Source organism: Phalacrocorax carbo, chromosome 14 (assembly GCF_963921805.1).
Source record: "Phalacrocorax carbo chromosome 14, bPhaCar2.1, whole genome shotgun sequence".
Lineage (NCBI taxonomy): Eukaryota > Metazoa > Chordata > Aves > Suliformes > Phalacrocoracidae > Phalacrocorax > Phalacrocorax carbo.
In genome coordinates this window covers 10,460,451-10,483,669 of record NC_087526.1, presented here as the reverse complement: position 1 = coordinate 10,483,669, position 23,219 = coordinate 10,460,451, and the positions used below count along the sequence as shown (strand labels likewise).

Genomic DNA, 23,219 nt, shown 5'->3' with positions numbered 1-23,219 from the left:
CTATATAGCCAGAGCATAGCACAAGTAAAAAGTGGAATCAAAACTGTCACAGACTGATCATTTGAAAAAAGTGAAAACAAATCTCTAGGTAAAATTGAAACGTTCTTGTTTTTTAGTTGGGGGCTACACTGGCAGCACAAAACTGAATCACAGCTACTGCTGAAGACTAACAACCTTCTAGCCATACTTCAACCAAGCACAACTCCTGAAGTTTGTGATCAGCACAGACTCACATACAACGGAATAATTGTCAGACATGTAGTCACAATTACGGTAACTTTGCAAGATGTAATTTCACATCAAGCGATCAAAATGTCTACTGTGTTTTAAGATATAAAGAAGTTTAACGTCATCTGCAGAATGTATAGATTAAATGGCCATTAGTCTCTGCATAAAAATGTTGGTGCTTGGTCCATTTAATGTGGCAGATTAAAAAAGAATTGTCTTAAAAGCATACTAATATTTTGGACACTTTAAGCACTATCATACATAGAGTGTACATCTGCAATATTAATTTTTAAAAAGAGGAGGTTTAAAAACCACATGATATAAAATCATAAATAAATAAAAATCTATACAACTCATCTGTGGTGTCCCATGTATGACGAATAACCTAACGCAGTGTAGACAATCGCACCCTCTGCTAGGCATTTGCCTGGCAATGTGTCATATACAACGTAGCTTGGACATTTTTACTTATTTTATAACAAGTTGTATTCTTTGCTGTCATTTTTCTGTGGATCCGTTTCATCTTTGTTTTTAACCAAATACATGTCAGTAGCACCTACACAGTAAACAATAGATACAAACAGTGAAGTGCATTTCTAAATTTACTATGAAAGTATCTTAGATTTCATATTTCTAATGAACATGAATGCTTGAAGAAAATGCAGTAAGGCAATCTTTATACGGTTAAGGTGCTTTAATTCTAAGTTATCTACCCAGCAATAAACATGTAATGAAAATCACACATCTGTTCTTATATATCAGGGGATGGAGAACAGTGGGTATCAAAAAACAAAATTAAACCAAAAAACCAAACCGATACAACCACCCCCCCATATTCCTAATTATTAGCAAGAAGTACATTGTCTGAAAGCCTAGTCCTGCATTTATTTCCTTGTTCTTAGACATCTCATCACTTCCCAACATTAAATGCTCAGACTAAACAAATTTAAAAATTCCCTCTATTTAAAACCCAAGTAAATAAAGGCAGACCGAGAAGGATTTTTTTCCATAGACAAGTCATTTATGCCTAGCTGTTAACATTAAGAGCATATCTACTTCAACATCTAGTTCCCTACAAGATCCTTCCCCATCTAACATGTGCTAACAGAAGTAACATTAAAATTTATCAGCCATGCACCATATCAGAAGAGAGATTGTGGTCTTGCCACCCACAGAAATGAGAACTGAAGTCTACTGCCAATTTTTCATCTGATTTATAGAGAACATTTTCCTAAATGTGCAGCATAAAAAAATAAAAAGGCAAAACAAAAGCTGAGGAAAGCAGCCCAAAACACAGATTAAGGGCCAAGTTAAACATTGTTCAGAAATGGTAAAAGCAGCAATCCAGATTATTCAGTTCCATTATGCCCCTTTTTCAACTCCTCAATCTGTATCTTGCAGGATTAAGAGCCACTTTGGTGTCTATCACCTCACCAGTCTCTCCTAGTAGCTACATACTACTAGAAGCTTAAGTACTGTTTACTTCTCACACCTAGACCTCCAGCCCAAGGAGGGAGATGAGACAGATTAAACCCACCAGCCCATAAAGAAGGTTAAATACAAACTTCTGCACACTCATACTTGCCCACTTAGTAACAATTGAGGCAAGAAGCCAGAACAGAATTTTTCACTGACTGAAGTCAAGGTCAACTGGATGTTTGACAGATTAAATTCTTGTTGCCTTACAAAGAATATATTGCTGTGTTTCTAGGATGGAAGAGTGAAATCTATTACTTTCGTTCACTAAAAACAAGTACAATCCCAGTTTTCCAGGAAAAATTCTCATTTTTACCAACTACTTTTAGTTGTAGATTTATACTTCATAATCAAGAAAATACTGGTTTTTCCTAAAGATTTAGGCTTATTGTGCAACAAATCTAATTTTAACTGCATTAGATAAATACTGGGGCACTGTCAAACACAGCTGCAAAGCGTGTAAACGGGAACAGTGTTGGACTGACCACGTTCCTCACATAGTAACTAAAATAGAGCACATCAGGTTACACACAGCATCATTTTTTGGGTTTCCCGTGAAGCATTTTTCCTATCCCATCATATTGTATCATACTGAAACCACGTCACATTGACTTCAAAATCAATCCTATCAAAATAAAACCAAGACCTTCTACGTAGGAGAATGGGAGGAAGGCAAGAGTTGTTGGGTAAAAAGGGGTGTGAAGTGTCAAATACACCCCCTAAGAGCCAACTGATGTGGCAAATGTTTAACACAGGGAAGAAAGATTTCAGTCTCAGTTCTACCATTCTCTCACATACCAGATAAATGGTTTGCTTCCTCCCCCTCCCCTGCACAGCTGCTAGCTATGCTAGAATAGCCCTTACCAATTTTCTGTGTTTGGGGGCAGGTGTTCTATCCTACCACTGAGAACCTCCTTTTGAAATAAAAGGCTGCAGAAGGCTCATATGACAAATGTAAATTTTTGATGTATAATATTTTTCTGTAAGTTGTCACAGACTACTCATTTTACATCATTTTCCTGTTTTCCTGTTGCATATAAAATGACGTTGCAAATTCAAGTTTTATTTTCCAAATAAAGATAAAGCAGATGTTAAAAAGCTACTTTAAGTGTTATTCCCACTATTAACCACCACACTAAACAGAACTTGCACCGTTAGAATAATATGTTTTGGGCCTCACCCTCTCAACATTCTCTAAATTGTCATGGATGCTACAATTATAAAGCATCTAACAACCTACAATATTTACTCCAAAGGCATTATATACTATTTCCTTATCAAAAACCAACAATTCCTAAAAACATTTTAAAGCTCAAGGAAGCTGTTATTAAAATAAGATTTATATGGTGTAAACCGTCCATGGTACCATCTCTAGAGTGTGAAATTAGTGACTGAGGAAAGATTTCACAGGAACTTAATCTGAGTGCAGTGCTATTGCAAAGGATTTGCGATTCTGGTCTCTGCCAAATCCTACGTATTTGCAAGCTGCTGTAGTTATTCATGCAAAGCGACAGATAATCAGCAGCATCTAAAGCTTTTTTACATTTATATTGAACGTGGAGCTCTTCTCTCTCTACCAGTGCATATCTAATACCTTAGGCATGGCAAGGTCATATCTGAAGTAAGCACTGGTCAAATTTCTAATGCCACAAGTTTCAAAATGTTTCTGATTTCTTGTTTTAATAAAATTCGGGAAATCTCTCCAAGTAATATTTGCAGCCAACATCGAAAAAAGATGCAGAATAAAGAAGGCAGAGTTAAAACTTGAAGTTCAATGTGCAAGTGAACGATCAGCATTTGCATTTTAATTGTTTTTAGGCTTTGTGCAGTCATTCATTAACACTTCACAGTAAATTCAAAATAATGAATTCCAAATTTCCATAACACACATATCATCACATTGAAACATATGGGTCCCTTGGACAAATGACGACAGCTAGAGCAACACTGAAAGACTGACAAGGCCACTCCCTCCACTAAGCATGCCTCGGTTAAAGGCCAGGGACACACGCATACATTCACCTGTGTCTCAGTCAAGCATCCTGACACAGTGGCTACAGAGCTAAAAGTAAAGGGTTCCCAGACCTCACATTTATAGTGCATCACAGTCTCTCCTTTCCTATGCTGTTCAGAAAATTCACCAGCTGCATTTCAAAACACAGCATCTGAGAATAAAAGAAGCCACAGCACTGCAGCAGCAAAGGAGCAGTGCACCTTCTGGATCTACTGGGCCACATAGCTCAACAGCAGAAGCCTTTCAGCGTAGTGCCTACATAGCCCGTGTGCCTGGATGCGTGGCGTACTCACCCTTCTCAGATGATTCAAGAGCCATGATTCGAATTAAAAACGAACAAAAATTTTTTGTTCTCTTCATTACCCCTCTTGAATTTTAATAAATGTGAAATAAACCAAACTCCAGAAGACCCCACACAAGCACACATCGGAAGAGGCTTACTCATGATACAAGCATCAACAGCAAAACAATGGGGTATATCTGCCTAAATACCAACCTTTTTCCCGAATGGTAAACATCTTCAAAGAGAAATGGTGTAAAAAGGTAAGAGTAAATGCCTTTTCATATTGAAGTATCCTAGTGCAACTGCATTGAAATCACTTGACTCCAAATTAATACCAGGGCAAGAATAGAATAGAATAGTATAAATAAGAGATTAAATCTGGTATTAAACTCATTGATGTAATGGCTACCTTTACCCCACCTTCCAAACCAAGAATATTTTTCCATGTATCATCTTTTCCATTTGCTGAGTTTTACTCTGACAGTCAGGTGTTACGGAAAAGTGACATTTGCAGGCTTCAAGTCAGTTCAATGGGGAAAAACCTAAAATTATTCTATATATATTCAAGGGCTGAAGCTATGGAAACTAATTCAACAAAATTTGACACAGTCATGCTTTATTCTTTCTATAAACATTCTGAGTAAGGTATTGCTTTTGCATTGTTGTGGTTTAGGAACACTCTGCAGTTTGACATAAGTTTCCTTAATCAGTGTTATCTTGAACATCTGCACTACCTGGAGAGGGCATAATGTCTTGTTAAATTCTCCCTGAAGAAAAGCAGCTTAACAGAAGTTACTGGAATTCTGCACTCTGTGTTGAAAACTACTTGGCAAGTGAACTGTTGTCCTGCTTACAATAATTAGGGAGCACCAAGAAGAGGAGAGAGGAAAAAATGCAGGCAGTAATTAAAAGCTTGGTATTTTGTTTCAGAGTTTTTAGGCATATTGTTTAAAAGAAAAGAAAACCATAACCAGCTAGGTTTCAATACACTAAATATGTGTTTAAATCTTGGGGATGGTAATGGAATCAGTATCCATAAACAGCCAGCACTAACAACCTGTATGCCTTACCCCTAGAGCTACATGGCAATTTACATTTTACCTTTTAGGAATATTTTTGAAATTATGTCCATCAGGCTAAACAAGTAGATTCATGAATGTCATGAACAGACTATATAGAGTCATGTTTGCAAGATCAAAACCCAATCCTGTTTTTCAGACTTTTGTCTTCAAATAAAAATTTAGTCCCAAAATAATGTACTGTTTCTCCAATACAGTGTTTATATTTCAAAAAGAACAATTTTCGAGCACAAATATGTGAGATGAGCTTCTTCATACCACACCCATACTACAGAATACTTATGCAAAGTATTTTCTGTCCTGTGAGACAGGGGTAGTGTCAAAATTCTCCTTAAGTGTCCACGCTGTAGGCAGCGTCAGTTATGTTTCTTGTAGGTGTCAGTGTAAAAGTGCACTGAAGAAGGGAATCAAACAGAAGAGCAGAAGCTCTGAGCAGTTCAGTTAAATATTTGAAATAAAGAACCACTAGGAAGGTAATTTCTTTTCTATAAACAAAAGCAGCAGTTCAGAAAGATTATTTATTATGATATTCATCACATATTATGAAATCTCTTGGGATCAAAGTATTTAAAAAAATCTTTTCTCTCTTTGCAAATAAACATGCAACGAAAATAATATTCTGTCAAGAGCATTTCTGAAATTTCTTTCTGAAATCCTGTTTCAGAAATGTTTTAGCTTTTTCCTTCAACTTTCTTATACTTCCATACCTTCATCTTCGACAGTTCACAATTCATTGCATTGCTTTGTATGGTATTCAGAAACTACTTGTGACAGATGAATACATGGTGTCAAATTGCCCCTTCAGCAAGAGGGAAAACTATTTTTCATCACAAAACTTAATCTGTACATATACCACATGAGAAAGTTATCCCAAGCACAGTATAATATGCTCAATATATTTTTCTTACCTGGTCTTGAAGGAACTCAGGTTAGGCCTTCAATCTGAATGAGGTCTTCTCCTTATACTGGCTCAATAGCACTGACTGCAGATTTGTACAAATTGATAAAAACATCACATACATCTACACAGGAACAATTTCTCTCATTGATTTCTTTTTAAACACAAGAGAAGACAACAAAGAGGTATCATTGAGTTTAGGATTTGAAATATCTGTAAAGTCCATTCCCTCTCTTGCAAAAGCTTGTGATTTGGTTCCTCAACCGCTAACCAAGAGAAGTAATTCCCTTATTAATTTATGAATAAGGGAATTACACTGTGTGTAATTCCAATCTTCTCAGTCACAGTTGCTTTTTTCCTCTAGCAGTAGGAATACCCAGAGGTGAAATAGGGAAAGGACCCACGGAGACCACCACCAGGTCTGAAATCCTGTTAAACCTCTAACAATACCAAAACTAACAGACCCTGACAGAATAAGCTCATAAACAGAAAAGACTAGGGACTAAGCTGTGGGGCACTGGAGCTCCCTTTGTATGTAGAAATCCCTGTACTCTCTGATGACTGACAGAAAAAGTTTTCAAGACGTTCCAGTCAGTAAAGAGGGAGGGATTTAATATCTTGCAATTTAAAATTCCTTTTGTTTAGACTTAAATTTCAAGAAAAACAAAACAGAGGTTGATATTTTGCTTCTTTCCCTGTCACAAACAAATAAAAACCCAACCAAACCAACCAGGAGAACACTGGACATTTTCTACATCATTTAAGTTCAGGCACAAAGCCACACTGTAACAACATAACAAACCACAACTTCAGTGTTATTTCTACAGATAATATTTCACATAATTTCCACACCCTTCCTCCTTAAAATAAGGAGGAGAAGGGTTGCAGTGCCCAGTAGGATACAATATGGTGGATCCTTAGAAGGTTCTTAGAAGAGAGGAAGAAATTGGTTTAACCACCAGGTAGAAGATATGCAAAGTCCTATTTGGATGGCAGTGGTTTCACAGCAAGTGATAAAGCTTGTACAGTCTCAGGAATGTTTTTTTCCACGTTTAATATTTTTCACAGGTAACAAGGAAATGAGGCCAGATAAAAAGACTGCTAGTTCTCCTCAGCTGGTGGAGGCAGCTGGTCTCCAGCAAAACTGCAGATTATACCCAAGGCACACGCAGACTCTGCTTATTTTGTGTGGCGCTCTAAGCCACCTGGCTGAACAGAACAAGTTCCCAAGAATCTGTTCATGGAAAATTCTCCTCTCCCTCTTAGCATTGCATATTTTTAATGTAACATCATCAAGCAGTGATTCTTAGGTCACAAAATAAAACTAATAAGTGTCTGAACAAGTGTCCTATAGCTTCCCCACGCCCCCTCCACACCCATCTGCTTACGTGGCCAACACAGGACTCAGTCCTGCTGTAGACCTGTTTCCATCTGCTCTTCGCAGAGCAGCTATACTACAGCATAAGGCTGAGCACTCAGTCAGCTGCTTCTACCTGCTCTTGTTGCTGCCATAAACAAAAAAATAAGGAAGGATTTCAGCTCCAAAGGAAATTTGTGGTAAAAACTTCAAGGAACAGACAGAGCAGAAAGGATTGGCTCCAGAACAGTTGTTTCTCAAGGCCTCATCCTGTAAGCACTAGACGTTCTACGTGTCAGAAAAGGTTCAGGTTAGTTTGGACTATGCATTTCTTAATAGATCCATAACACAGACAATATGGACTGTTACTATGAATGGGTGTGGATATCATTCTGCCTTGCTCTCCCAGTTGTTCTATCAGTAAAACTTCATTTCCTGAAAAAGAACATATACTTCATAGATGAGCCCACCCAGCTGCCAGAGAATCCTGTTTGTATCAGAAAAGTAGCGTTCAGATTTGCCCATAGACAAGATCTTCATTATTATTATTTTATGGTTATATTCAGATTTATTTGCGTAACATAGCCAGGCAACAATAAAATTGCATTAGCTGCAAACTTCCCTACCAACGTCTGTACTGGTTCTAGTTTAATTTAAAGCACGCAGAAGAGGGGAGTCTCTGGGAAGCTGCCAACAATAATGTCCTCCTGCACGTTAAGCAAATAGTTTGTTTCCTCCACAGGAGACAGATCAATACTCAAGAAACAAAAACAAAACCAAGAAAAGCTAAAAGCTTAGTCATGTAAATCACGGCGGAGGAAAAATGAAAGAAAACTCCTCATTGGCATTCTACAACTTCTGCAGACCCCCATGGCCCATTAGCTAATTTCTATTAAAACACACAGCTCTAGAATAATAAATGCCAGTGGCACATTTCTAAAGGTTTGTGGCAACTGAAATAAACATGTCCCTGTTCCCAGGACACCAAGAGACAGAAAATTAACCAGAGGTTAACTGGGTCATTAGCTAGAGCACAATATAGGTCACTGCAGATTTAATTTAGTTTGTATTCAGCTAAAGAATCAAATACAGCAACCAGTTCTCACAGCAGGAAAACAAGTAACTTATCAGCATGGTAACGTATCTTGGATACCAAGGCACCAAGTCTGTCATTATGATTCATACCACTTTTAACTAATTTCACATTATTTTGATGAAACAAAGTACAGTGTATGCACACACACAATTTAAATGGTTCTGAATGCAAGTATGGAAACATACACAAATACAGAATATTTAACACTGTATACAGTCTGCCTTCCCCTCCTCTTGTTTTTTCTTCTTCCTCTTCCTTTTAATATTAAGAGAAATATTTAAGTATGCTTTCTCTCCCAAAACAGGGCTCGCAAGGAAGTAATTAATACATGAGTCAGTTACACGGGTTAAGAAAAAGGCCAAATGAAAGTTTTAATGAGTTTTATCGGGATCTAAATAATGCATATGCAAGTATTTTGCCTCCATACAGTGTTTTATGAACAAAATACCTCAATAGCTGTAGGAGGAGGAGCCCAATAGCCCAAACATTGCAAGAATTGGCAATATTGAACAGTTTAAATGTTTAGGACCAGTTTATATCCAATACATACTTTCCTAAAATGATGCAAAAGAGGGTTCAGAAAGACTGCATGAATTATCAAGAAAGCTGTAGCTATATCAGATTTAATTAAGAGACTACCAGCTTGGTTTCTTAGGAGTACTAAAACTGCCTTAATTTCCATGGCTGCTGTCATGTTTGTAGCTAGTCTCCTGTTCTTAACACTTTCCTCTTTTGTTGCTGTGTAAGGAAAAAAACATCAGAAGTGGCTGCAGACAAGATGCACTAGTAATTACACACAGAATACAAACAAAAAGTAGCTGAATGGTGGGAGCTCTGGATCAAAATTTTAGGTGTAACACATGGCACTAAAACTTCGAGGTGGAGATCAATTGATTGTTTTCCTTCAAAGAGGCCATTTTAATCTGAAATACTACCTTTTCAACAGAAGTATCAAGCAGGTATAAGGATCCAGTGCCAACAAACTCCTACTCAGTCTAAAATCCAAAGTTGAAGTGAAAAGTAAGTCAAAGTTAGATCAGTGCTAGACTTGAGAATAAGTCTAGCAACACAGGTACTGTATTTTGATGCTAGTAGCTAGTGACCTCAGCACCCAGCAAATAATTTGAAGTACATCAGCAAATCACAAAGCAAGTATTTTGTTACCAAGAATGACTTTGAGAATTAAAGAATTCTGCTTGAATACTGTAGCTTTATCTGAATTGCTTTTTAAAACTGCTTATAATCAAGACCTGAATTAAAAGAATGAGAAAGCAACAGTTCCATTTATTCAAACAAGGCATTTCTGTACTTTAACAGAGCATCAATTGATGGGGGGAGAAGAAAATCCTGTTACCTTTCATACCAAGGTTTCAAACACACCCTGTTCAGCACCAAGGAGTGATTTCTAACTCACCCCAGCCAAGCATTGGAACAAACCTATTTTGTGGTCCAGTCCTATCTCCTTGTAGCTCTCTGAACAGACATTTCCATTTACAGCAGCAACATTTTCTACTTTAGCTGGGGACACTCTTCCACCTTCCTTTCAGCTGAATATCCCAGGCAGCATCTTTCCCACACCAACAAGATTCCCCCCCCGAAATCTCCTAGTGACTCCCCCTACATAAGAATCCCACACAAGCACACACACCTCAAATACTTAACTTACACAAACATGTTGATCTCTAATGCCACAAGTCCTGGAATTCAGACTACAGACTTAGCGGTACGCAGGCATTTTAAGTCTGAATCCGTAGTCCTGGAATGGGATTAGCAGGCAGCAATGGTATGCACTGAGAACAGTACAGACAGCAGAAAAGACCGAAAGCTTCAACCTTTGCTTTTTCTTCAAGTCCTTTCACCCCCCTCTCCCTTTAAATCCTTGCAAAGATGATTTTTAAAACATCTCTAGTTTTACCTCCAAAAATTATTCTGTTTTGCAATAGCATATGTTTAAGAATCTTAAAACTGTCACTCCAATAGTCTGATCATAACAACTACACCATTGGGCTCTATGATTGATATCTTCTCTATTCCATATTCACTATACCAGCATTACCATTCCCTAGCATTTGCATTCTGGAATGATCAAGTGTCCACTTGATTCTTTGTATTTATTTTTCACTGAATTCCTCAATTACCATTATTATTAAATTTCACTAAATTATCAGTCTGCACAATACCAACATCTGCCTGAAAATTAACAAGGCAACTCAACTAATTCTTACTACCACTAGCTGCAGTAACTCACAGAAGGAGCTTAGCACCATGCAAAATTTGGGCATGTTACTGGTTTTGAACTTGAATTAATTTTCTTCCTATACAGTCCCCGCTGGCCATAAATAGGGCTTCCAAGGCCACATAATAGCTTAAAAAAAAAAGAAGCCTACCTTGTAAACATTGAGAAGAACAAAGAAAATGAAATGAAGTTAAACTGAATCAGAATCAAGCTGAACCGAGATCCAGCCTACAAAAAGTCCAAGTGGCCACACATAACTTCCTAATGAAACAAACTAATCTCTATTTCTCTTTAACTCAATGTCTCAGATGAGTAAACGAAAGATCAGAGTTAGGAAGGGGCTGGATAATTTCTTAGAATTTTTGTAGATATTTTGTAGATTTTGGCATTTCTTTTCCTGTATCTTTGCTCTCAACAAAAGCCACGCTAAATTCAGGGGACATTATCACAGTTCAGTACACCACAACATGTTCTACTAAAGCTTCCCAAAACCTGAACAATCCTTCCTCCTTCTACAGTTGGCATCACTTACAATACACCTAGAGAAACAAAAGGTGCACTTCATGGTCTGAGTGCATAAGCCTTAACTAACGGCAGGTGGTTCTTACAGACAGAACAATGCTAAAATCAAGCAACTGTGTACCCCATCTCCCCCCTTAAATATTATTTCTCCAGCTGTGTCCCAGCATAAAAGCTTCCATAAGTATAAACAGAGCAACCTGATTTTCATCTAAACCATTCATAAGAAAAACAAGTGAAATGAACGATTTTGGTATTTTTGTCCTGTCTGGGTAACATCAAAATCGGCTAAGATGCATGTTTTCAGTGACAACACTTGAATCCTCAGATTAAAGATTAATAATGTATCACATATACTGATGAATGAATGATTCATGAGAGACAAACAGCAAGTTCTATTTAAAGCTTTGTACGGCCATGAATAGAACACTAAGATGTATACACTGGAAGGCAAAAAGCAAAAGGTACAATTTGCTAGAGAAAAAAACCTGCCCACATACGGATGCAAGATAATCTTTTGCACAACAAAATGTCTGCACAACGAATATATTAACAAATCACTGTTCAAAAAAATAAAGCTGTCAAGCAATAGTCCAGTATTAGACAACAGCCATACTCTGTGTCAGAGAGGCTTGCATATCATTGCAAATGGAGACTGCATTGCTGTTTGGTGATTTTTCTTAAAGCCCCAGCTGCTAGAAATGACCCAAAATGTCAAAAACCCATCTCTCTAATTACTTCTATCTTGCACAACTGTAGAAAAGCTCAAAAATCTATACCTAACCAGCTTAAAGAACAAAAGCAAAATAACACTATCTGGTTTTGCACTTAAGTATAATGGATTTCAAACCAAATGTGTTGATTTACTTTTTTTTTTTTCTTCTTCTCTGAAGTGGGATGATCTTATGGTCTTGGAAAGGGATGACATGGAATAAACACATAAATAACACCAAAGCAAGAACTTCAAGACCATTTTTTTCTGTTCTCTACAGTAATTTTTTTTAAAGCTTATTATAAACATGAAGCCTTCCTAGAATTCAGAGTCATATAGCACCTGCATTAGGAGCTTGTAAACCTAAGATTTTCCTTCACTTCTTGCACAGCTACAGAAATGTGGCTCTGGAGTTCTCTTGCTGAAACTTGCATCAAAATCCTAACTATTTAAAAAAAATTTCAATAAAATCAGTATTTAACTAAACTAAGTTCTGTAGTACTATCCATTCTAGCTTCACAACCACATGAATATACAACTTCTCTAGCACAAGGTGTCTAGGCCAGATGATGTGAAACATACTAGCATTTAGACATCAGAAATCCCACTAGTCAAATCATCACCCTATACAACAGGGTTTCCACACCATGCGCTCTAGTGTCATTGCTTTAGTGTCATTGTTTGCAGTTATTTTTCCCCCTCCTCCAACAGGTGATGTGGAATGTTCAACAGTATCTAAAATTTATAGCCAACTAAATTATACTATGTTTCTGAACCACCTTTTTATAATACAGTAGTAAATCAACCTGTAAAACTAAGTTTACAAAAAGGCTTTCTGGGAAGTGAGTTTATTAACTGCTTCAGTTCTTTGCCTACTAAGAGTCAAAGAATCGTTACCATATTCCAACTTGAAAAAAGCCACAACATCTTCACAATATACCAAACACATCCACAGGTCGTCAGATAAGCAACTTTAATGGCTGCTTCTTCTGAATACGAAGTTGACTTGGAATATAGTTTTAAATTAACAAGTTTTTTTTTAAAAAACTAAGTCACAGAGAATCTTTAAGATGTTATCTTTCAACCTGCCATTTCTGACTAACAAAGAACTTCCTCTTTTTCAGCTGCTATCTCTGTTTTCCTAAACAATCTTATTCTAATCACAGTTACCCAACTATGTTGAAGTTAGTTCCCTTCTCTTCATATCACCTTACTGATCCACATTCAATGAAGGGCTCAGAACTATGAACTACCAGACAGAAGAAAACTCCAGGAATCTTTGTGAAAAGCACGACCCAAACACAAATGCTCAAAAATTTTTAGAACAGTAAAACCAGTTCAATTTAGTGAAAAGATACAATTATAGGCGAAGAAATCAATCAAGGATTATTAATTGCAACAGTGTAGGCATGACACAACTTGTGGAACTTGCTCAGCCAGAGGGACTTCTCAATAGCATACCTCTCTACCTTTGTGATCTTCCTACATACTTACGCACCTATCACTGGCTGCAACTAGGGATAAAACACCGGGCATGACAGATCTTTGACTGCCTTGCTGTGAGAATAAGAATGCAGGATTAGACCAGAGTGTTATTTATCTTCGGTGTCTCCAGCACTATTTTTGAGATTCCTAAACAGACATTTTTAAAGTAAACCAATAAAATACATTACGAGTTATTTTCCAATTTATGTTGAAACAGAGGTACTCCATTGTTCAAATTATGTTATCGCCACCTTCAGTATACACACGATAGCATTACTTATAACACCACCCAAAACAGAAAGCCTTGAAACAATTATGCAACACCATGGCCCTATTTAGTAGGGCAGAAGTGGGTAATGTTCCCCCCATCCCCAACTATGTAAATATGAACACAGCATGCCGCAGTAGCCACTTTCCTAGGTACCTCTCTTTTACTATCATTTAAAGAGACCAACTACTTAGACATTGTCACACAACAAGTTATTCTAAAGAAGCAAACACAGATGAAGTTACTCAAGTAGAAGTCTAACCTTGATATATCAGAAGAACTCGCAGTGAACTACATTGTACTGAAAGTGATTTTGACCTCAGCCTTATATTTTCTACAACTTATGTACCAAAAATAGGATTACTGTAATCTACTGATCAAATCCTACTTTAGAAATGAAATGACAAGTTCGTATCTGCAGTAAATAGTTTCACCTTGGAACTCTATTTAAGGCTCCTACCACAAAGAACAGCTGACATCATCTTCAGAGGTTTCCACTTTAAGTGCAATAACTTTTATATCAGTGGTTTCTATAGAACACACTCACAAAGGAAAGAGGATAACATAGAAAAAGTTCAACATTTTTTTCTTCAACAAGAGATAATATAATGGAACAAGTAAAGTGGGACTATTTCCTTCAGAACACGATGCAACACTAAAGATATTTAAGCATGAGAAGTCTGACAGTCTTCCTAAGGCTACTGTAAGAGAAAGCAAGATAACTCCTGCCAAGATTGAGCTGCAGCAACAGAATCTGGGATCAAAGGTTCAGAGGAAGTTACTTCCTCAGCTGTTGATCTTTCCCTCTGTCAGCCAAATACAGAAGGTGAATACAACAAACAACTTGAATGCTGTTTTGCAATATCATGGGCTATTCTAGGTTATAATTTTTCTAGAGGTAGCCTGAGTTCACTCAAAAGTAAATTAAGTCTAATTCATAGAGAACAATATTTTTGCCCTTTTTTCCCCCCTCTTTTCCCCACAGATGATGATTCATTTCTTCCGACTGGTTCCTCTACTGGAAACATTTCTTCAGCTTGTCAGAATAGTGAAGTGCTGGATTACACAATACAATCTTCTGTGAAGCTAACATAGGCTCAAACATTTCATTATCATTGACTTGGACTTAACAAGCTATCTTTCTGTTGTGCAAAATAAATCAAAACTAGACAGATCATTTTCTCCTGGCGTATGAAGAAGGGATGGGGAGTAGGAGAAATCAAAAGCATAGAAACTGGCGTATTGTGGTTCTGTGTTTTTAAATCCTGATTTGCAAATTGGTTTAGCCAATTCTGAGACTATCTCATCAGCAAAAAACAAATTTAAAATGTGATCAGCAGTCAAATGAACTGAGTCACCAAAACAGATCCACAAAGTGGATTTTCCAAAATCGACTTCTGGAATATATTTTATAAGGGACCAGATGTTTGAAAAACATGTAACTGTCTTTATCTATGAAGCTTTCAACTTTTTATTTCAGGTTTGGATTTTGTTGGGGGTTTTTTGTTTTTGTTTTTTTTTTTTAATTCAAAGCATAACTAGAAATTCACTTAATTCACCACACAAACACATTCCTTCGGATCTATGTGCTAGACATCAGTGTCAACAAGACACATTTATATGGCTGACAAACACGTGTCTGTAAGGACAAAACAGCACACTGGAAAATTTGGACCTTGGTTTATGTTTGTTTTAAATCAACATCACTTTCCAAGAGTTTGGAATCTGTCAGGTACAGAAAAAGGAATCAGCTTCATAGTTCACTAGACTGAACCCTGACTGTAGTTTGCCTTTAAGGTTTTAGTCACACCCTGTTTCTATTGCATACTGCACACGAAGAATTAAAAGCATGAAACGCTGTTCACAGCGGAAAGACTAACCTTTCATCACCCATCATTGAATAGGTCTAGAGGGATTTCCTCAAGAAATTGTCCAGTCCACCTAGCTGTCCAAGGCATGCCCAGAAACACTGAGCCTTCCAGCCCCTGGCTGTTACCTATTCTTTAAACCTCCAGAGGCTGCAAACCTCCATATTTGTAAAAAAGAAGCTCTTCTAACTATCTAGCCTCCCTCATGAAACATCAGGCCATTATTTCATGTCCTGTATCTAACGAATGAGAAAGATATTATTCCCTTCCTCTTTACAATAATATTTGATGCATGTGAAAACCCATGTCTACCCACAGTCTTGTCCTGTATTGGGTTTGCATGGCAAGGTTTTGGTAGCATGGGGCTACAGGGGTGGCTTCTATGAGAAGCTGCAAGAAGCTTCCCTGATGTCTGATAGAGCCAATGACAGCCAGCTCCAAGTCAGACCTGCCACTGGCCAAGGTCAAGCCCATCAGTGATGGTGGTGGTGCCTCTTTGACAACATATGGGCGGGGAGAACCCCTGTGCAACAGCAACTGCAGCCAGAGAGAAGAATGAGAATATGCAAGAGAAAAAACACTGCAGACACCAAGGTCAGCGAAGGAGGGGAGGAGGTGCTCCAGGTGCAAGAGCAGACACTCCCCTGCAGACCCTGGTGAGGCGGGCTGTCCCCCTGCAGCCCCCAGAGGTCCATGGTGGAGCAGATATCCACCTGCAGCCCATGGAGGACTCCATGCTGGAGCCGGCGATGCCCAAAGGAGGCTGTGACCCCATGGGAAACCCATGCTGGAGGAGTTTCCTGGCAGGACCTGTGGCCCCCTGGGGAGAGGAGCCCAGGCTGGAGCAGGTTTGCTGGCAGAACTTGTGACCCCATGGGGGACCCACACTGGAGCAGTTTGTTCCTGAAGGACTATGCCCTGTGGGAGGGACCCACGCTGGAGCAGTTTAAGAACTGCAGCCTGTGGGAAGGGCTCACATTGGAGAAGTTCATGGAGGACTGTCTCCCATGGGAGGGACCCCACGCTGGAAGAGTGTGAGGAGTGAAGGAGTGGCAGAAACAATGTGTGATGAACTGACCCCAACCCCCATTTCTCTGCAGTCCAACAGGACCCTTTTTGGATCAAAGTAAGCCATAAGATGTACCTTAGAGGCCCATTTAAAACCTACTACAAATGTTAATTTAAATTCAGCTGTAAGGACCAGACTAGAATTGGTATAAAGAAAACCAGCACAAAACACAGCATGGATGTCAGGTGCTCAGCACTGACTATCTTGCTCTACAGGGCTGCTTACGTTACACTATTTAGTAATGCCGAGTTGCATCTAACTACACATTAGCTGATGAAGGATGAAGCAGCTTAGCATATGCTAATATGTAAATCAAGAGCTCAAATTTAGTGTTAATTTCTCTGCTTTTGATACAAAGTTCCCTTGCCACATAGACACAGTCTCCATTAAATTTCTTCACACATGCAATTAAAGCAAGGGAAGAACCCAGCTTATCCACCACAGTACTCAGTAAACATCAGAAACCTTGGAAGTTTCTGCTTCACCATCTTTTCTCTCTGGGTTCTCTAAATAAATTTAAACCTCTAACGTGCACACACACACGCACGCACATTTCCCCCCCCCACTTCCAGAAGTTAAGATTATAAATAGACTGCAAATCCTTTGTTTTCCTTTTCTACAGGGAATGCCTTAAGTTATTAAAAAACATTCTTTCTGCTTTGAGATGTCATTCATCAGAGTTGTTGCTTCAGCTTGGCTTCTGCTTGACTGCTCACTCATAGTTCCAAAAAATTCCTGTAGTGTAATGGCAGGGTCAACAGTTAACAACTGCAACCCTGCATTATACACCCCAAAAAATTGTTTTGCATTTTGTTACAGTGGCAGAAGAGACCTGTTTTATCTTTAGTTAACTGAAGACAAATTTAAAAATAAATCAGTTTCAAGTCAGTAGCCTCACAGTGGGGTTTGGTTTTTTTTGTTTGTTTGTTTTTAGAACACTACAGACATATTTTCTATGTGGTTATCTTCAAAAGTCTTCACAGACATTATAAAAAAAAGAAAAAAGAGATTACTCTGGTCGGCCAGCAGGTTGGAGAGAAGAAAATAAAAAAAGATACCAATCTGAAGGTGACTTAATTCTGAAATTCCATTTAGACACCTAATCGGTCCAACTGGTAGAACTCTCTGCTTCCAGTAAGATCAATATAATTTCACTAATGTTTCAACTTCCCTAAAAATTGTAAACAGACATATCCAAATGTATTTAATAAGTGTACAAAAACACATTAATCTGCTGTATGAAAGCTAATTCCAAGAGCGCAGAGAATCTGCAAAATCCAGACCACCTGTCTCTACAGACCACAGCTCAGTTTAGAGGTATCCAAACTAGCTCAAAGTAATTTAACCACATTAGCACCAAGGTCTGTGAAACAAAGTAAATGCAGATCTCTGCCCAGGTACTCAAGGAATCTCATTTGGACCTAGCTTAGTTGTACTGCATTACGCAGAGAGCTGTGTCTCTGGTGATCCACAGGCTAGATGGCCAACAGTATCCAAAGGCCAGATTCCCAGGAGTATCCAAGTAACAGTGGGGGAGGAAGGAAGCACACAAAAAATAGCAAAGGGACACCTTACAACTGAAAACGATGCTGATATCCTCATTCCCATTAACTGGGCTTTTTGCAGACAGCATCACCAACACACACAGTATTTTTATCCCTTCCCCAAGACACTCCAATGCATCTGTGGCAAATCAGGAAACAGCATTCAAGGCAGTATATCCAACACAGGGATGTTGCATTAGATCTATGCTGGAGATTTTTCTATACAAAGGAACTCCTTGTTTCTTGCCTTAAAGCAAAATAGGAATGGCAGGGGACTAGAAATAGCCAAGCATCTGGCCTAGAGGTAATTATTTTAGAAGCATTTGAATAGTAGAAAAAAATCCAAGAATCTGACACCTGTCACTCTTAATTCAGCCAAATTCTGCTGCTGGCTCTGAACCCACCCTAACAAATCCAAGTGAAAGTATCAGTGACAGGAAGAGGAGGAAAAAGCCTTGCTGTTCATCATGAGGCTTTAAAACAGTCAGTGCTTAGAAATGACTGCCTTACAGCACGTTAGAAGTGAACACTTTAGGCAAGGAAAGCCTACCCTAGAACTCTAGATGTTTTCAGTCCCAATTCCTAAAGGAATTCATGTTGAAACTTGATAGGCAGAGGTCATCTTATCTACCAATCAGAGAGCTGATTGTCCAATTGTAAACACTACTCTCTGCTCATGGATGAAACTGAGGAAACTGGCATTATGCTGGATTCTTGCGAAGAAATAAACGTCACCAAACACAATGTGGAGATACTAACTTTCTTTGCCTTTGGTAGTGTTGGCTTCACCTATGGCAAGGGGTTTTTGGAAAGTGAACAATGCTAAATTACCTGATATTCAACTGAAAACAGAATCAAAGAAGTCCTTGCAAAGAGGGTATTCATGTTTATCGTTCAGGTGCCTGTGTATTTAAGCTCCATTTCATCCTATGTAAGTTAGAGTCTCTTATGTTGCAAGATTTGTACCCAGCTGAACAGGAATTCTTCTGGCAAGAGTTCTGCATCCATAAAAACAGCAGACCGAAACTCACCAGAGCCTTTAAGCATATATTAAGTTTTCCTGTTAATTAAGGGGTTTAATGTTTTCTGCATTGAATAATTTATTATCACTAAGAAGTAGATATTGTAGTTTCTAAAAGACTGACCACACTTAAAGATGACCGATTTTAAGACAATCTCCATAGCTGCAATATTCCTGAGATGCGCGATGTACGCGTACTCCCTCATTAACAGTGCACATATTTTTAAATCAGTGCAATGGGAATGAGAATTTCTGAAGTTACCTGGAACCCAGTCCCCCTATAGTTCCTCACAACCATAGCAGTAATGCAGGTTTTAACACCTTGAGAAGAAACAGAAAGTATTCCTACAGGTAAACTCATGAGGCAAAATGTTTTCAGTGGTAGAGCATTGGATTTACAGCACTGCATTACTTAACATCTAATCATAACTAGTCAATGAATGTAAGAGCTTCAGACATTGCCTCTTCAAAATTGTTTTTAAATAAGCCATCAAGTGATAGAAACACAACAGCTGGGGGTTTTTTTGCATTGTGATTATAATGACTTTTAATGAAGTCAACCCCATATTCTTGCATCCCATCATTATTTCGCAGATACGTCTGCAATAACCAACATGTTATAAATACAGTACACTTTGTTACGAAGAGTAAAAACATACCAAAGAAAGGGGGATTAAACACTTTTACTGCAGTGTCCTCCACACCATGCCATTCTCAGTCTGCGAACATCTGCCAGGTAAGTAGTAACCTAATATAAAAAGACAAAGAATATTCAAAAGAGAATATCATTTTCATGATCCTTTAGCAAGTCACCTGAGACGTCTAAGGTCTGAGTACGCAGTTTCCAGCTTTCTTTGACATATCATCTAACAGCACCCACTCAGAACTCTTCTGGAAGCTCTCCCTTCTGCAGAGCCCTCCAATTCTGCAGAGTCCTTGCTTTTTTTACAGCAACTTTACTAAGTCAGTGTTTTCAGAAGAGTCTGATTCTACAAGTTAAGGACTGGCTGTTGCAGTAACTTCCAAGCAAAATTCAAGTACATAAACACAATTGTAACACAAAAGAAATAAGAAGCTGGAGGCAGGCAAACTCAGAGTAACTAGCAACAGAATTGGGAGTAGTCCGCAGTTTGTCACAGAATGGATGAGGTTGACAGGGACCTCTGGAGATCATCCGGTCCAACCCCCCTCCTTAAGCAGGGCCACCCCAAGCCAGCTGCCCAGGACTATGTCCAGATAGCTTTTGAATATATTCAAGGATGGAGACTCCATAACCTCTCTGGGCAGCCTGGTCCAGTGTTCAGTCATCCTCACAGTAAAAGAAGTGCTTCTTTATGCTCAGACAGAACCTCCTGTGTTTCAGTCTGTGCCCATGGCCTTGTCTGTCACTGAACACCACTGAGAAGAGCCTGGCTGTGTCCTCTCTATACCCTCCTGTCATGGTTTAGCCCCAGTCAGCAACTAAACACCACACAGCCTTTCTACTCACTCCCTCCACCCCTATGGGATGGGGGAGAGAATTGGAAGGGCCAAAGTAAAAAAATCGTGGGTTGAGATAAGAACAGCTAAACATTGAAAATAAAACATTAATAATATGATGATGAAAAGGAAAACAACAAGAGAGAAAGACAGAGGTGAAATCTTGGGAAGAGGGGAAAAAACCCCCAAACAACAAGTGATGCAACTGCTCACCACCTGCCAACGACTCTGCCAGTCCCTGAGCCACAATCGCTGTGTCCCCCAGCCAACCCCCCACAGTTAACATACTGGGCGTGACATGATATGATATGGAATATCCCATTGGTCAGTTTGGATCAGCTCTCTTGGCTGTGCCCCCTCCCCTCCCGGCTTCTTGTGCCCCCAGCAGAGCATGGAAGGCTGGAAGTCCTTGACTAGTATAAGCACTACCTAGCAACAACTAAAACATTGGTGTACTGTCAATATTATTCTCATACTAAGTCCAAAGCACAGCACTGTACCAGCTACAGTGAAGAAAATTCACTCTATCCTAGCTAAAAAGATGACACCCCCCTTCAGGTGTTTATCTAAATTGAAGAGATCCCCCAAAGCCTTGTCTTCTGTAAGCTGAACAGTCCCAGCTCTCCCAGCCATAAACATCTTAGTGGCCATTGAGTAGGCTCTTTTCAGTTGGTCCATCTCTTTCTTGTACTGGTAAGCACAGAAATGGACACAGTACTCCAGGTGCAGCCTTACCAGTGCAGAATAGAGAGGAAGGATCAGATCCAAAGACCCACTGGCAACACTCGTCCTAATGCAGCCCAAGATAACATTAGCTGCTTTTACCACAGGACATATTACTGGCTCAACTACTGTTCACTCCTTTTTGCTTTGAAAAACACAATAATCCACAGCTTCTAGATTTCTTAAGTGTAGTCTGTTAGCACCATAACCCTAAGAACCAGATCATCCAAGCCAGGGTATGGGTGCCCAAGGTTCCATTTCTGGAAAGCCTCATGCACGTTTGTGCCTACCCTGAGTACAGTAGCATTCAGTATCCTAAATCTAGAGCCAGTCACCAAAGGAACAGAAACTCTACCCACATTTTGAAATTTTTAGTTTAGCTTCTCTGACTTGAGAATCATCATGCATTAAATGTGGCTTAGAAATGCTTATTAGGTTGCAGTGAAGGTTGATCGACCCGTTTGCATGGGTTTTGGATAATAACAAATATTAAATTATTTAGTAATATTAAATCTTAAATATTTATCCACCCCTTCTTGCTATTTATCTTGCCTAGTGCCAGTTGTTCCAAGTTTTCTAGGTCGTAAATTCATGATCAGTTAAACTCAGCAAGCATAACAGCGTATTTCCTTATGTTGATGATACATCACTCCCCATAACCTGAAAAAACCCACCTTATTGCTTCTTATGTTACAACCTGTTTTTAAACTGTTTTGCATGTTTTACTGGCTGTGTATATTTCAGCTACTTACTAGAAGGCACAAAAATTTCTGTCAAGAAGTGTTTGGGGTTTGTTTTTTGTTTTGGTGTTTTGTTGTTTGCGGGGGGGGGTTGTAGGTTGGTTATTTTTGTTTTTTTAATGAACTTTATACGTAAAAAGCCCCATAAATTCTGGAACTCCCTAAAAATATTGTATTTATATGAAAAAGTTCTGGCATGGCTAGTGAATTGCTAAACACTTTCCGGGTAGTTATTTATTAAGCATACCTCACAAGATTTGAATAAATTAAAACTTAGTGTAACTTAAGAAGGATCACAGACACAGGGCAGAAATTGCCATTTTGTATCCTTTCATATAATCTACTTTCAATCTAGAGTTAGGACCAAGGTGGATGGGGTTGGAGGGGGTAAGAGAAAACAAAAGCAAAAGCCAAAGAGGACACAGTATACAGCTGAAAGAAACAACTAACTCTAGCACAGCTGTGGCAAAATAATAAAAAATTCCAGCTAGTCACTGCAGTATATTTTTGCTCTAACAAATTAGATATCCCTTTTGCCGTTTCACAACTCAGTAGCCCTGTCACAGGAAGATTGCTTAAGACACCACATGCAGACAAAACTCCCACTGGGTTTTAGGACTGGGCCCTATGAGACAGGCATTAGGTTTCCAAGGATCAGTAGTTCCCAATAAGCATCTTGAACACTCCAATCGCTGTCTCATTGCGGATGCAATGAACACACATGAGGAAGACTAATGAAAGTAAATATATCAACATGATAAGGTTGGTAGCTAAGCCTTTGCCCTAAGATCAAAGAGAACATCAAAATTCAGCATACAGATAATGAAAGAAACACTCATAGCATGACAAAAAGTTATTGAGCATTAAAACTTTACTGGCTGGCAAGGTGATTTAATGTTGATTCAGACAAGAACAGAAAGAGATGGTCTTACCTTGCAGTACAATTGATAGTAGAAAGCTTTCCACTTACAGATTTTTAGATACATACACAGCAAAAGTCAAGAAGTATTGCAAAGAGTTCATTTTTCATCCAGGACAGGAAATCTGTCTTTCAACTATTCTCTTTCCGGGTTGTAGCATATTTCCACTACATACACATATTTCTTTCCTTAATATCATACCAG

The 23,219-nt window shown here is 38.6% G+C and overlaps 1 protein-coding gene across 2 annotated transcripts in view; it reads right to left on the bottom strand.

The window, feature by feature from the left end:
- Positions 1-23,219, bottom strand: part of SULF2 (sulfatase 2) — a 167,483-nt gene that overhangs the window by 132,942 nt on the left and 11,322 nt on the right. Inside the window, exon 1 of one of the 2 annotated variants that reach the window (XM_064465673.1) lies at positions 19,813-19,874. The exons of the other annotated variant lie outside the window; for it this stretch is intronic. The gene's annotated coding sequence lies outside the window, so the exon portion shown is untranslated. Of the gene's footprint in view, positions 1-19,812; positions 19,875-23,219 lie in introns of those variants that run through there. 2 annotated transcript variants of the gene reach the window in all.